We start from the raw sequence: 16,134 nt of genomic DNA, 5'->3' as shown, positions 1-16,134 counted from the left end.
CTATCCAACTAAAACAACAGCAATAACAACAACAACAATAATAACAATAACACCAAGGGCAACAAAATGGAAAAAATGGCCTCCATGAGCAGTGGATTTCTAGTGCAGGCACTGAGCCCCAGCAATAACCCTGGAGGCAAAAAGGAAAAAAAAAACCCTCATTTTACTCAGAGTGGCAATTATGCAGCCTCAGGCATTGAATAATGATTATTCAGAACTAACTATGACAAAGATTATCTATTACTCTTAACATGGCATTCCCCTTGTCCCAACTTCTTCCGATGAACATCCCAAGGTGATAGATGGACTAAGGGCAGCCACCTTGAAACCCTAAGGCAACAGGCTAAGGTAATGTGGAATGTGGTAAGGCAGAGAAAGAGCAGGGAGTTTGGACCACTGACATCACAGCCAAGTAGGCCAGCCAACACTTCCCACCTTCAGACTTCTCTCTGTGCATAGCGAGTCCCCTCACCCACCTCAGTCTTTTAAGTTACCGTGAGTTCAGTTTTCTTTATTTTTGCTGTTTCCAGGCATTGACATTCTGCGTTGATTTTCCATTTAAACAGAGAGACAGAAGGAGAAGGAAAGACGCTGTGTCATTGAAGCTTCTTCCAGTGTGGTGGATATTAGGCACAAGCCTACGTCCCATGCGCAAGAAAGCAGAGGCTCTAACCAAGTGATGTTTCTCGCTGGTCCTAGATGTTCTGAATATTTGTTTGAGAGTGAATTCATAACTGACAGTCACTTATCTTTAGATTCATGGATGTTAATTTTATTTATTTATTTATTTATTTATTTATTTATTTATTTATAACAGAGCATTACGCAGCTCTGGCTTATGGTGGTGTGGGAGAGTGGACCTAGGACTTTGGAGCCTCAGGCTGGAGAGTCTCTTTATACAACCATTATGCTATTTATACCTGCCTCATATTAAATAATTTGTTCTACTTTATAGCTTTTAAACAATTTATTATAAAAAGGAAACACTGACAAAGCCATAGCATAAGAGGGGTACACTTCCATACAATTCTCACCACCAGAACTCCATACCGCCTCCCCTCCCCTGATAGCTTTCCTATTCTTTATCCCTCTGGGAGTATGGATCCAGGGTCATTGTGGGATGCAGAAGGTGGAAGGTCTGGCTTCTGTAATTGCTTCCCTGCTGAACATGGGCATTGACAGGTAGATCCATTCTCCCAGCCTATCTCTCTCTTCCCTAGTGGGGCAGGGCTCTGGGGAAGCAGGGCTCCAGGACACATCTTTTCAGTCACCAAGTTACAGATGCTACTATGATGCCAATCTCACTTCCCTGGGCAGACGACCTTACCTAGGTGTCCTGGAACCCCACCTACCCAAAGCCCCACCCCACTAGAGAAAGACATTAACAGGCTGGGAGTATGGATCCACCTCCCAATACCCAAGTCCAGTGGAAAAGAAATGATAGAATCCAGACCTTCTGGGATAAAAGATAAGGAAGTTTCCAGTGAAGAATATGGATCTCTGGTGGCACATGGAATTATCCCTCCTATTACCCGAAAACCTTGTTACTTGTTGATAACTATTAAAAAATCAACAATAAAAAAAGAAATGAGAGTGATAGTTGCTTTGATTCCATGTTGGCTTTGGGAGGACATCTCAGAGAATATTGTGGGTGCTGTGGCTTTTACTGTCACTCTGTGAGGCCTCAGACTGCTGTTTGAGAAGCTTTCTGTTTCTCAGTCTGTTCTCCACCATGAGGCAATGACGTTCTGTGAGAGGCTTTTCCAGTCAAGAGTTTATCCCAAGCCAATTAGCCCTTGGCTTTTGAACTCGTTTCTTGCTTGTCTGCCATTCATCATCTTGTCAGTCTGTCCCAGTGGTGCTGTCAGATAGTTGTGTGAGGAATATTTTTCCTGAGCACAAGCCTTGGGTGTTTGCTTTTCTCTCAACTCTACCTCAGGGTTCCTCAGAACTGACTGCTGGGCCTGGTGAATTTCAGATCCAGAATCCACTTCTGGAGTGATGCCAGCCTAGATCTTGTCTTTCAAGGTCAAAGAGGGAGGGAATGAGGAGCAGAATCTGAGACAGAGCTGGACTGCATCAGAACCGATCCACCTGGTCTCTGTGGTGTGCAGTCCCAGAAACATCTGTTGCAGCTGTTGGCAGTGTCCGTGGGGCTGCACAGTGTGTGTCCTGCTCTTTCCTGCCATCTGTGGAACTTCAAGTTTTCTGCATGTTGCTATATTTACCAGCTCCTTATAAAGAGGACATCAAGGACAGAGAGGTGGAGGAAACTGCTAGAGGAGCCAAAGCACATGAGGACTAGGGAGTGAAATTTCAGTTATTCTGTCTAACTGACTAAAAGGACTACTTGCAAGAAGCCGTCAGACCTGGTTGCTGTTGGCCACCCAGGACAGATCTGCTCACTGTGCCCAGGCTACATTGACTAATTATTCTGGTCTCTAATGTGTTGAGTTTGTCTTGCCCCAGACCTTTCATCCCAGACCTCTTCTTCTGCCTGGGATGCTTCCTCCCCTGCCCCCCCCCCCCATGTCACTCAGTGTTAGCTCAAATGTCAGTCAAAGAGGATTTTCCTGACCATCCTGACTAAGATCATCTCTCAAACTCTATAAGTTACTCTCGTTCTGCATTTCACTAGAAGGTCCCTGGACCCACTTTATCTATGTGTTTTTGTCTCTTTCTTGTAAAAATGTGAATCACATGAAGCAAAGATTGCTGCCTGCCTCTTCACAGCTCTCCTGCTGACACAACACCTATCACGTACTAACTGCTCACCGTGACTTTCTGTCTGATGAATGGAAGAATTAGAATTGGATTCTCATAGAGATGGCCTGGCTATAAGGCATACTCTTTGTCTTCATTAAGATGAAAGTAGCTAGTCGCATGCTTGGGGAGAGAGTACGTGGTGATGTAATATACTTGTCAAGCCTGAGGCTCTGAGGATCCAAACACAATGGCTCGATCTTTAAAGAATTTATAGCAGCTCCAGAGGTGTCACAGAGGACAAAGCCCTGGATTTACAAGAGTGAGGCCCTGAATTGGACCCCCCCCCCCCCGCACTGCATATGCCAGAGTGAGGTTTTGGTATCCTTTTTTATTTATAAAAATGAAAACTCTAAAAGATGATAGGATAAGAGGGGTACAACTCCACACAGTTCCCACCACCAGAACTCCATATCCCATCCCGTCTCCTGATAGCTTTCCTATTCTTTATCCCTCTGGGAGTATGGACCCAGGGTCATTGTGGGATGCAGAAGGTGGAAGGTCTGGCTTCTGTAATTGCTTCCCCACTGAACACGGGTGTTGACAGGTTGAGCCGTACTCTCAGCCTGCCTCTCTCTTTCCCTAGTGGGGCAGGGCTTTGGGGAGGTGGGGCTCCAGGACACATTGGTGGGGTCATCTGCCCTAGGAAGTCAGGTTGGCATCATGGTAGCATGTAGAACCTGTTGGCTGAAGAAGAGTTAACATATAAAGCAGAACAAATTGTTGGCTAATCAATCATGAACCTAAAGGCAAGAATATTACAGATGAAGATTTGGGGTCTCTGTTTGGAAGATAGCTAGTAGGCCTATTTTAGTTATATTACAAAAGGCCCATGACTATAGTAGTTTTTTCCTGAGTCTGACCTCTGATATGCAGGTGGACACAGATTATTGTCTCAGGAGACGATGTCATGGCTGGAAAAAGGGCCAGAAAACTAGATCAGGAAAAAAGTAGCTCCCAAATATGGGAAAGGGGCATACATATATGTTGACTGTAAACCCCATCCCTTTGATGTGATCCGGGGTCTATATTCAGCAAATATAACCTGTGTGAGCTCTGCATCCCTATAGGTCTGAACTCACATTCTGTGGTCATGAGTAGGAACATGCCAAGCTTCTTTTTGCTGTTTCATTCTCTTGTGAAATAAACAAAATGCTGTACAAATTAAGAAGCCCTCTCAAACAAAGAAAAGAAGGATTAAACAGATATAATCTATATAAAAAGAAAGTGAGGGGGAAGCAAACTAGCTCACTGGATTGTACACTGCTTTGCTTTGCACGGTGATCCAATTTAGAGCCCAGTCCCCACTGCATTGAGAAAGCTGCAGCGTTGTAGTCATATTCTCTTTCTCTCTCTCTCTCTCTCCCTTTCCCTCCCCCTCTCCCATCTCTCTCTCTCTCCCTTTCTCTCCCTTCCTCCCTCCCACTCTCTCTCCTTCTTTCCCTCTCTCTCTCATCTATGTCTCTCCCTCCTACGTCCCACTCCCTTATCTCTATCCAACAAAACAAAACCATTATACAAGCCAGAATGAAAGATAAACAAATTAAGTGAGAATGGAAGATTTCCAGTGTGGAGCCATGGTGACATAGCCTTGGGAAGTTGGCTCTTCTCCAGAAAAAAAAATATTCAAATGAAAATTTTCAACAAATGTCAGCAGAATACAGTTGAAATTTCTGGTAAAAATAACAGTATCATCTTCTGAAGGTAGCTGACTTCCAAAAGACCTGCTTTTCTCTGAAAAAGTAACCACCTGATGGTTTTGCTCATATGAGCAATATTAAGAATTGAAAGGACTGCTGAGGTGGACCTAGGGTGGGGATGAGAGTGTCTTGCAGAAACTTGAGGAATTTTTTTAATTTCTTTATTTAAGAAAGGAGACATTAACAAAATCATAGGATGGGGGGGGGGGGGATACAACTCCACACAATTCCTGCCACCCAATCTCCATATCCCATCCCATTCCCAATAGCTTTCCCATTCTCTATCCCTCTGGGAGCATGGACCCAGCGTCCTTGTGGGTTGCAGAAGGCGGGAGGTCTGGCTTCTGTAATTGCTTCCCCGCTGAGCATGGGCATTGACTGGTTGGTCCATACTCCCAGTCTGTCTCTCTCTTTCCCTAGTAGGGTGGGTCTCTGGGGAAGTGGAGCTCCAGGACACATTGGTGGGGGTCTTCAGTCCAGGGAAGCCTGGCCGGCATCATGCTGGCATCTGGAACCTGGTGGCTGAAAAGAGAGTTAACATACAAAGCCAAACAAATTGTTGAAGAATCATGGACCCAAAGGTTGGAATAGTGGAGAAACTTGAGGAATTTTACACATGTACTAACAACTGTATTTACTGTCAACCATTAACCTCCTAATTAAAAAAAAAAATGATGGTACTGGAAGATAGCACAGCCAGTGGAACAAACATGACGGCTGACAAGTATCCGGGTTCACGTCCTATGTCCTCACCTGTAAGGCAAATTTTATAAGCAGCCAAGCAGTGCTGCAGAACTCTCAGTCCCCCACCAGCCCCTCTCACCTCAATTTCTTCTTTTCATTTTCTTTTATTTCTTTTTTTTTTGTTTGTTTTGTTTTTGCTTCCAGGGTTATTGCTGGTGCTAGGTGCTAACACTACAAACCCACTTCTCCTGGTGGCCATTTCTTTTCCATTTTATTATCTGGAACAGAGAGAAATTGAGACAGAAGGAGGACATAGAAAGGGAGAGAGACAGACAGACACCTGCACACCTGCTTCACCACTTGTGAAGCTTCCCCCCTGCAGGTGGGGATCAGGGGCTCAAACCCGGGTCCTTGCACAGTCCTCCCACTTAGTACTCTGTGCACTTAACTGGGTGCACCACTGCCTGCCCCCATCAATTTCTCTCCAATTTTTTATTAAAAATAGAGGGAATAAAAACACATGAGCGGGGGTCGGGCGGTGGCGCAGCGGGTTAAGCGCACGTGGTGCAAAGCGCAGGGACCGACGTAAGGATCCCGGTTCGAGCCCCCGGCTCCCCACCTGCAGGGGAGTCGCTTCACAGGTGGTGAAGCAGGTCTGCAGGTGTCTGTCTTTCTCTCCCCCTCTCTGTCTTCCCCTCCTCTCTCCATTTCTCTCTGTCCTATCCAACAACAAAGCAACGTCAACAATGGCAATAATAACCGCAACGAGGCTGCAACAACTAGGGCAACAAAAGGGGAAAAATAGCCTCCAGGAGCGGTGGATTCATGGTGCAGGCACCGAGCCCAGCAATAACCCTGGAGGAAAAAAATAAACACATGAGCTTAATAAGAAGAAAAAGAAAGTAGCCCAACTGTCCTGAGTCTTTGTGAAAACTATGGTGATGAGCTGAGGGCTAAAAATGGAACTGTGTCCTTTTAATCTTATGACTTTGTCAGTTTATTATTAAATTGCTAATAAAAATACATTTAAGGAGGATAGGAGGTGAAGTACTTGACTGGTCGCAGCTTGAATGGGGGAGTAAGCAATCACGACTTCAGAAGACAGAGGTTACAACTGCTGGCACTGGGTGGTGCCACTTTCAGTTCAGCATCCCTGTTACCATGTTCAGGGACCTGGGTTGGCAAACGCTAGAAGAAGAAGGACCTGGGTTCAAGCTCTTGGTTCCTACTACAGGGAGAGCAGCTTCATACGTGGTGGAGCAGTGCCGCAGGTGTCTCTCTCCCTGTCTTTTCTGCTCCTCTCAGTATCTCTCTGTCCTATGAAATAAAAATAGAGAAAGGATTTTAAGGGAAAATGGGCCTGGGGAGATAGCATAGTGTTTATGCAAAAGACTTTCATGCCTGAGGCTCTAAGGTCCCAGGTTGAATTCTTAGCACCACCATATGCCAGAGCAGAGCAGAGCTCTGGTCCCTTCTCTCTCTCTCTCTCTCTCTCTCTCTTTCTTTCTCTGTGCCTTTCTTTTTGTATCTCTCTCAGTGAAATAAATAAAATATTTTTAAAAAGCAAGAGTGAAAAAAATAATTCAATAGCAAATAATTAAACAGAAATACTTAGTGCTTCTGATGGGAATATCATATAATAATTTGGCAAGGACTTTAAATAGCTTCATACTTTTTACTGTAAGTCCATTCCAAAATATTCCAAGAAATTATCCAAAGATACAGAAACACATATCTTAGTACTATTGAGCACTGTAAAAAATAGTAATAATGCAATGTTTAAATTGCAATACAATGTAACATTGACAGTGTGCAACCACTTAAAATGCTATTGTATTTATGTCTTGAACACACTCTCACATCGTAACTGTGTATAGTACCTCTTCTCAACTCTCTTATGAATATGTGTTCAATAAAATGAAGCTACCAGGGTCAGGTGGTGGCACACTTGATTGAGTGCACATACTACAGTGCACAAGAATCCAGGTTCAAGCCCCCAGTCCCCACCTGCAGGTGCAAATCTTCAAGAGTGGTGAAGCAGGGCTGCAGGCATCTCTTTGTCTCTCTCCTCTTTCCTTTCAGTTTTGGTTGTCTCTATCCAATAAGGAAAGATAATTATTTATTTATTTATTTATTTAAAAAAGGAGACATTACACAAAACCGTAGAATAGGAGGGGTACAACTCCACACAATTCCCACCACCAGATCTCTATATCCCATCCCCTCCTATGGTAGTTTTCCCATTCTTTACCCCTTTGGGAATATGGACCCAAGGTCACTGTGGGATGCAGAAGGTGGAAGGTCTGGCTTCTGTAATTGCTTCCCCACTGAACATGGGTGTTGACTGGTCGATCCATACTCCCAGAGTGCCTCTCTCTTTCCCTAGTAAAGTGGGGCTCTGGGGAAGCAGAGCTCCAGGACATATTGGTGGGGTCCTCTGTCCAGGCAAGTCTGGTTGGCATCATGCTGGCATTTGGAATCTGGTGGCTGAAAAGAGTGTTAACATACAAAGCCAAACAAATTTTTGAACAATTATGGACCTAAAGGCTGGAAAAGTGCAGATGAAGTATTGGGCGGTACTCACTGTAGACTACTGTGTACTTTTGCTCTCAGGTATATATTTTGCCCTAGTTTATGGATACATGTGTACATATGCTCTATCTCATGGGACCTGATCTATATCTAGGTTTGGGACTTTGTTAGAAAGTGAACCACCTGGAATGGAATTAGAGAATACTATGATAGGAAAGGTCTCACCCGAGTGATGAAGCTGAAGGGTTGTCATTCCACCCTTGAAGTCTCTGGACACAGTCTAAAGTGAAGCATGCTGGGGTGGCAATTGTTGCATTGATTGGGTTGTGATTGGTGGATGCAATAGTATTTGGTATGAATTGAGAGAAGCATGCAGGAAAGTGCACCCCACCCTAAGGTTCCAGGACTGGTGGAAATATAAGCTCTATATTGGAAATGTGAGGTTCCTGATACCTTAGGGTTCAAGAAGACAATGGACAGTTATTGTTATCATCACATTATTTGGTAATTGGTTAACTTTGAAAAGTCTCTTTGTTAGGATTTGCTGTATAATACCCAGCATCTTGTATATAGCTGTGCCACCTGTTGCTTCTATTCTCCCTAGTCTAGGCTTTTGAGAGAGTCAACATATCAAAGACTCAGCCTATATATTAAAAAGACTAAGTCTGGTCTTTAAAAAGTTCAAGACATACAATCAATTTTTACTCTCTCATATTAAGTAATGATTTATATGACTACAATTTAATAGGAGTGTACATAAACACCGTTCTCACCACCAAAAGACTGTGACCCATCCCACTCACCCACCTCCGCCCCCAACTTCAACCCAAAAAGTCGAATGTCCATGCTCCCCCTCACCAGAGATTTTACTTTGGTGCCCTACTCTAGATTTAGTCAAATACTTCTTTTAGTTTCCCTTTCTGTTCTTCTTTCTCAACTTCTGTTCATGAGTGGGATCATCCCATACTCATCTTCATCTTTCTGAATTAGCTCACTTAACATAATTCCTTCTAGCTCCGTCCAACATAGGTCAGAGAAGGTGGGTTCATTGTTCTTGATAGCTGCATAGTATTCCATTGTGTATATATACCACAGTTTTCAGCCCCTCATCTGTTGTTGGACACCTGGGTTTCTTCCAGGTTTTAGCTATTATGAATTGTACTGCTTTGAACATAGGTATATACATATATTTTTAGTTAGGCATTATGGAATGGTTGGGGTATATCCCCAGGAGAGGAGTTACTGGGTCATATGGAAGGTCCATGTCTAGCCTTGTGAGAGTTATCCAGACTGCTCTCCACAGAAGCTGGACCAATTTACTTTCCCACCAGCAGTGCAGAAGGATTCCTCTGTCCCCACAGCCTCTCCAGTATTTGTTGCTGCTGTCCTTTTTGATGTATGCCATTCTCACAGGAGTGAGGTAATATCTCAATGTTGTCTTTATTTGCATTTCTCTGACAGTCAGTGACCTGGAGCAGTTTTTCATATGTTTGATAGCCTTTTGTATCTCCTCATAGGTGAATGTCTTATTCATACCCTCTGCCCATTTTTGGATGGGGTCATTTGCTTTTCTGGTGCTAAGTCTGCTGAGCTCTTTGTATATTTTGGTGATTAGTTTCTTGTCTGATGTAAGGCATGTGAAGATCTTCTCCTATTCTGTGAGGGGTCTCTTTGTTTGTGTGATAATTTCTTTGGCTGTGCAGAAGCTTTTCAATTTGATGTAGTCCCACTGGTTTGTTTCTGCTTTAGTCTTCCTTGCAATTGGGTTTGTTTCATCAAAGATGCCCATGAGGTTTAAAAAAGTGTTCCACCAATGTTTTCCTCTAAGCATTTGATAGTTTCTGGTCTAACATCCATGTCCTTGATCTATTTGGTGTTGATTTTTGTTTCTGGTGAGATAAGGTGGTTCAGTTTCATTCTTTTGCATGTTTCAACCCAGTTTTCCCAGCACCATTTAGTGAAGAGAGCCTCCTTCCTGCATTTAATCCTTTGGGCCCCCTTATCAAAGATTAGATGCCCATAGGTGTGGGGGTTTAGTTCTGGGCTTTTAATTTTGTACCACTGGTCTGCGTGCCTATTTTATTTCCAGTACCATGCTGTTTTGATGATGATGGCTTTATAATATAGTTTGAAATCTGGGAGTGGGATGCCTCCATTTCTGTTTCTTTTCCTCAAGATGGTTTTGTCAAGTCTAGGTGTTTTCTGGTTTCAGATAAATGATTGTAGTTTTTGTTCTATTTTCTTAAAGAAGCTTGGTGTATCTTTGATGGGTATCACATTAAATTTGTATATAGCTCTGGGGAGAATATTCATTTTGATGATATTTATTCTTCCAATCCTTGAGCATGGGATGTCTTTTCATTTCTTGGTATCAGTTCCTGTTTCCTTGAATAGTGACTCATAGTTTTCAGTATACAAGTCTTTCATTTCTTTGGTCAGCTTATTCCTAGGTATTTTATTGATTTTGCTGCAACAGAGAATGCGAGTGATTTCTGGATGTCTTCTTCTTCAGATTTAGTGTTTGCATGAAGAAATGCCACTGATTTTTGTACATTGATTTTGTAGCCTGACACCTTGCTATACTGCCTAATAACTTTCAGTAGTTTTCTGCTGGATTCTTTAGGTTTTTCTATGTATACTATAATATCATCTGCAAATAGTGAGAGCTTAACTTTTTCCCTTCTAATCTGTATTCCTTTGATTTCTTTCTCTTGCCTGGCAAGAACTTCCAATACTATGTTGAAGAGTAATGGTGATAGCGGAAAGCCCTGTCTAGTCCTCAATCTGAGGGGGAACGCTTTCAGCTTCTGTCCATTGAGTATGATGTTGGCTGTAGGTTTGCTATATATGGATTCCACTGGTCCAGGACTTTTGTTGTTGGGGAGATTCTTAGTAACTGTTTCAATTTCTTCATCTGTGATTGGTACATTTAGGCTTTGTAGTTCTTCTTGGTTCAGTTTTGGAAGGGCATATGTTTCTAGGAATTCTTCCATTTCTCCCAGATTTTCTAGTTGGGTGGCGTATAGTTCTTCATAGAAGTTTTGCATGATTTTCTGGGTTTCTGTGGTGTCAGTTGTGATATCTCCTCTTTCATTTACGATTATTAATTTGAGTGTTCTCCCTTTTTTTAGTGAGTCTGGCTAAACGTTTGTCAATCTTGTTTAATTTTTCAAAGAATCAATCCAATAAAGAAAGATCATTTAAAAAAAATAGGAGAAAGAAAGGAAGAAAAAAGCTACTAGAAATCAAAGAGAAAAGTCTGGTCAGTGGTTTTGTTAGCTTGTAAGATAAAAATTGATTTTTTTCCCTTTCAATTCTTAAGTTATGTAGAGAGAGACAGAAAATGTGAACGCTCCCTTCTGTGTGATGAAGGCCAGAAGTTGTCTATCCCAGTGAACTATTTTGCTGCCCCTCTCTTCATTCTTCTACTTTTTTCTTGAAAAAAAAAATTAAGTCTTGTAGTGGGCTCAAAATGGTTTCTTAATTGTCTTTATTTATTTATTGGATATAGATAGCCAGAAATTGAGAGGGAATGGGATGACAGAGAGGGAGAGAGACAGAGACACTTGCTGCTCAGCTTCACCACTTGCAAAGCTTTCTCTTTGCAGGTGGGGGCTGGGGGCGGCTGACAGTCCTGTGACCATGTTGCTGGTTCTTTAGTGGGGACAAAATATACTGGGGTAAGGAAGGAGTAGATAAATGGACAAATGATGTGTGGAATATATGGGAATTGTCTGGACAAACTTTGCAAATTTCTGTAAATATCAATCTACTCTAAACCTGGGTGTTTATTAGGAACAAGCAAAGAAACAACACAAACCAAATGGATTGGTGCAGCCCACTCTGGCATCATAGCTGCAGGGTCATGGACGGGGATCTTGAGGTGAGCACAGGAGGATAGAAGTGTCTGTAAACAGTCTTCTGCGTCTGTCCAGAGGGCGCCTCTGTGTCCTTGCCCACCTCAGAGGCCACCTCATTCCAAAGAATCCAAGGGGCAGTTGCTTAAACATAGAGGCTGCCTTGTCTTCTCTACTTTTCATTCCTTGCTTTTGTTTGGCTTCTTGTGTCCTAGTCCCTTAAAAAATGGCTTGACTTACTGTTCACAGTGTGGGATGTAGAAAACTTAAGCACATGAACTTGGAAAAAGATTAATGAAAGCAGTCCGCCTGGTTCTCAGATCTTGAGAACTATGGTGGTTATGGGTGGGGGAATGAGGGTACATATCTTTAGGAGCAGGAGTGGTGTGGCAAAACTATATCTCTACTGTCTTATAATCCTATAAATCACTATTGCATCATGAATAAAAGCACATGGCTAACCTCATGATATGGAATACGGCACAGTAGCTAGAGGGCAAGACTTGAGTGCATGAAGTCCTGAGGTGGATCCTTATACATAGGCACCATATATGACAGTTATGCTCAGATGTCCACAATATCTCTCTTCTCTCCCCCTCTCTCTCACCACCTCCCTCTTTTTTCCCTCTTCCTCTCTCTATTCCCCTCCCTCTTCCTCTTTCCACCCCTTTTACAGTCATTTTTATCTCTCCCCCTCTCTCTGTCTCTATCTCTTTCTGCCTCTCTGACTTCCGTTTCTATTTTAAATAGAAAGGCCTACTACTACCATAATTGCTACTACTTATAGCTTCTTCTAGATAATAAATACTTAGAAAAAACAGAATGCCACTCAATACTACTAAATAATGATAATATTCAATACTACTAAATACAGGAAATACAAGAACTGAATACAATTACCAAATTAATAGTGTATCGCTGTTATCATAAACTTGACAGGTGTTAATATGTAATACTCTCAAGTTATCTTCCCAGGAGCACTTGTGATCAGGACATTCCAGGGCAATAAATAGAGCCTCTGTCCTCACATTACTTTCACTTGATTGATCTAGCAAATTAATATAAACTTACTGGCTTCAAACAGCACAGACTTTGTCATAGTTTGAGGTGGGAGACCTCCAGTGTAGCACTGTAAGACTCAAAGTGTAGGGACATAGTTTACATTATTTACCTTTCTCTGAAGGCTCTAGATGCAAGTTTATACTTACTTTTCCAGTTTCTGGATGTTGCCACTATTCCTTGGTAACTGATGGCATCACTCTGACTTTTGCTTTGGCTGCCACACCTTGTGTCTGGCCTTTCTGGGAAGTCCTATGCCTTCCTGGTAACCCATATAGTTTTCCTCCTTCTATTGGGGGTGGTTATGATTCAAATACAGTTGTTGACACATCAGTAAAAGTTCTTATTTTATCATCATAGGTGTCTGCAAAACACTTTTACTTAGCTCTGTTCCTGCCATCCAAAGCTCCTTTTCTCACCCCCAAAGTCTCACCGCCTTCCTTCTCCAGAGTCCTTCGCTTTGGTGCAATGCACCACACCAGTCTGTTTTATTCTGATTCCCCTTTCTGTTGTTGTTGTTTTAAGTTCTGCCTGCAAGTGAAATCACCTCACATTCATCTTTCCCTCTTAGGCTCTTAACACTGAACATGAGATCTCCAAGCTCCATCCATGATGAGGTGAAGAAGACAACCACGTCATTTTTAACAGTTTTGTACTATTACATTGTGTATACATAATAGAAATTTCACTCATCTGTTGGTAGGTTGTTCCCAAGTTTGGACTATTATAAATTGTGTCAATTTGTACATAAGTGTACTTAAATCTCTTTAAAGGGTGTGTGTGTGTGTGTGTGTGTGTGTGTGTGTTTCCTTAGGATATATCCCCAGAGGGGCCAGGTGGTGGTGCACCTGGTTGAGCGAACATGTTACAGTGCACAAGGACCCAGGTTCAAGCCCCTGGTCCCCACCTGCAGGAGGAAAGCTTCATGAGTGCTGAAGCAGGGTTTCAGGTCTCTCTCTGCCTCTTTTCCTCTCTATATCACTGTGCACTGAAAATTTCTGTCTCTACCTAATAAATAAAATTTTTTTTTTGAAAAAGATATATCCCCAGGAGAGAAAATGCTGGGTTACCTTAATTATGGGTAATAACCTTTTTTTTTAATAGGAAAGAAAGAAATTGAGAGGAGAGGAGGAGATTCGGGGGAGGGGGGCACAGCAGACCTGCTTCATTGCTTGTGAAATGACTCCCCCTGCAAGTGGGGAGCTGGGGACTCGAACCAGATCCTTGTGCTGGTCCTTGCACTTAACCCACTGTGCCACCAGCCGGCCCTCTGGGTATCTACCCTTCAAGATGCAGTTCCATGTAAGAGACTCCTTCAAATCTCCACAAAACTCCTTCACTACATGTAGTCCTCGGACTCAGTGGCTTAAAACTATAGACGTTCATTCTCGCTCATGTTTCTACAGCTTGATTTGAGACTAATGGGGGCATATTCACAACAGCAAAAACCTGGAAACAACCAAAATGCCCTTTGACAGATAGCTGGATAAAGAAGAAAAGGGATATAGACTCCACAGAGTGTTACGCAGCAATGAGAGGGGGTGACAGTGTGTCCTTTGGGATCAAGTGGCTGGACTTGGAGAAGATGATGCTCAGTGAGGCCAGTGTGGAGCTGACGGACACCCACAGGATGTTTTGACTCCCATATAGACAACACACATGTGAAAACTCTGTTTCTAAGACTGAGGGAGAACTTTAGCAGTTAACTGCGGGGTTGGGATGGGGACACAGACCTTTGGTGATGGCACCACTGGAAAAGCAAAGAATTTTGGTGGTGGGCGCAGTGTGGACTGTACATTGTCATCTTACAATCCTGTGACAGACTATTGATAATAAATTTAAAAATATTAAAAAAGATGATCTGGGCAGATCTATGTAGAGCTGGGATCGACTCTGAATGGTAGGCTTGAAAACGAGTGCCTTGGCACCAAACTTGATTTGGCATCCAAGTCGACCACTTTCATTGCAAAAAGAAAAGTTAACTGTGGGAATCCATAGTTATCTGTGGTGGTAGCATTAAAAGCCAAACCAAGTTTATCTATTTATTGAATGCTTCCTAACCTTTTGGGGGCCAAATCTAACCATATAGCTAAGGAGAATAACAGTGGAACAAAACAACACCCTCTACCAAGAAGAGAAGGGGTCTGAGAGAGTAAGTGATGAACGGTAATATCTCTCCCTCCAGGATGCCTTCACTGAATTCTCAAGCTATAAGCCCTTTTCTCCTTTCAGCATTTCAGTGTAGCCTGTGATTTATGCCGAATGGACCTTCATACACAACTTGTTATTTCTACTAAAGCAGAGACCTTCTAAGCAATGAGTCATCTGAGGCTTGGAAATACAACTGATTCTTGTTGACAAAATGAGAAGTGCCTACCCTCCACCCCACTCCAAGAAAGTGCTTGATGATTACTCAAGAAAGGCTTTTAGGAATTGTGAAATGGAAGAGGGAGGAAGGGCCCAGGGGCAGGATTGAGACACTGGGAGATGCAGGCAGGCCCCTACCCATTGCTGCCATCACTATAGACTTGTCTGGTCTGAGAGGCAGTTTTTAGCCTCTTTCTTCCACATAACACACATTAAAATTCTGAGACATGGTGGCTGCGTGGTGGCACACCCAGTTAAGAGCACATATCACTGAGTGCAAGTACCTATGCAAGGAATCTGGTTTGAGCCTCTGGCTCCCCACCTGCAGTGTGTGTGTGTGGGGGAGGGGAGACTTCTCTCTCTCTTTCTCTTGTCTCCCAATCCTCTCTCAAATTCTCTCTGTCCTATCTAATAAAATGGGAAAAAAAATGGCTGCCAGGAGCAATGGATTCATATTGCTGGCACTGAGCCCTAGTGATAACCCTGGAGGTTAAAATAAATAAATAAATAAATAAATAAATAAATAAATAAAATAGAACCCTAAGACACTAGATTGTGAGGGATACAACTTAAGTGCCTGACTCAGTGGTCTGTCCAGTGACCCACTTAAATCGTTGGACCAAAGGCTCCTTACACAGATGGAAATACACTAGTCTAGCCCCAGCACAATGGCCTTTCTAAGTGCTTTCTCTCTGTTGGATTTTGGCTCTGTAATTCGCTGTTTTAGGCCATGGCAGGCAAAGAACTCTCAGGCGTCAGCTTTTCCATCTAACACACAGGCGTGATGCTCTCTGACTCTTGTGTTGAGGGATTGTTGCAAGCACTGAAATATGAAGTGGCAAAGCACACAGCAGCCCCAGAGGAGACACCATCCAGTTAATGGTATTTATATACTTTCCTCATGTTTGGGAGACACTCTCTGCCTAATCCAGCTTTCTAGTCTTAGTCTCAACTCTGACACCATCTTCTCAGACAGTATTTCCAGTACAGTACATGTTAGTTATCAGGCTCAGGCAAAAATCAGTTAAGTCATGGGCCCCTTGGAACATACCTAAAATAGACTTCCTAGCTTCTTCCCACCTGAAGAACTCTAATTTTATCTTTTCTATTTGTACCTTTAGGTTCCTGTTTACAAAATATTTTTCCCACTTTATACCTTACTGCCATTCAGC

Source organism: Erinaceus europaeus, chromosome 1, assembly GCF_950295315.1.
Source record: "Erinaceus europaeus chromosome 1, mEriEur2.1, whole genome shotgun sequence".
NCBI classification, from domain to species: Eukaryota; Metazoa; Chordata; class Mammalia; order Eulipotyphla; family Erinaceidae; genus Erinaceus; species Erinaceus europaeus.
Note: the sequence above shows the minus strand (reverse complement) of the source record.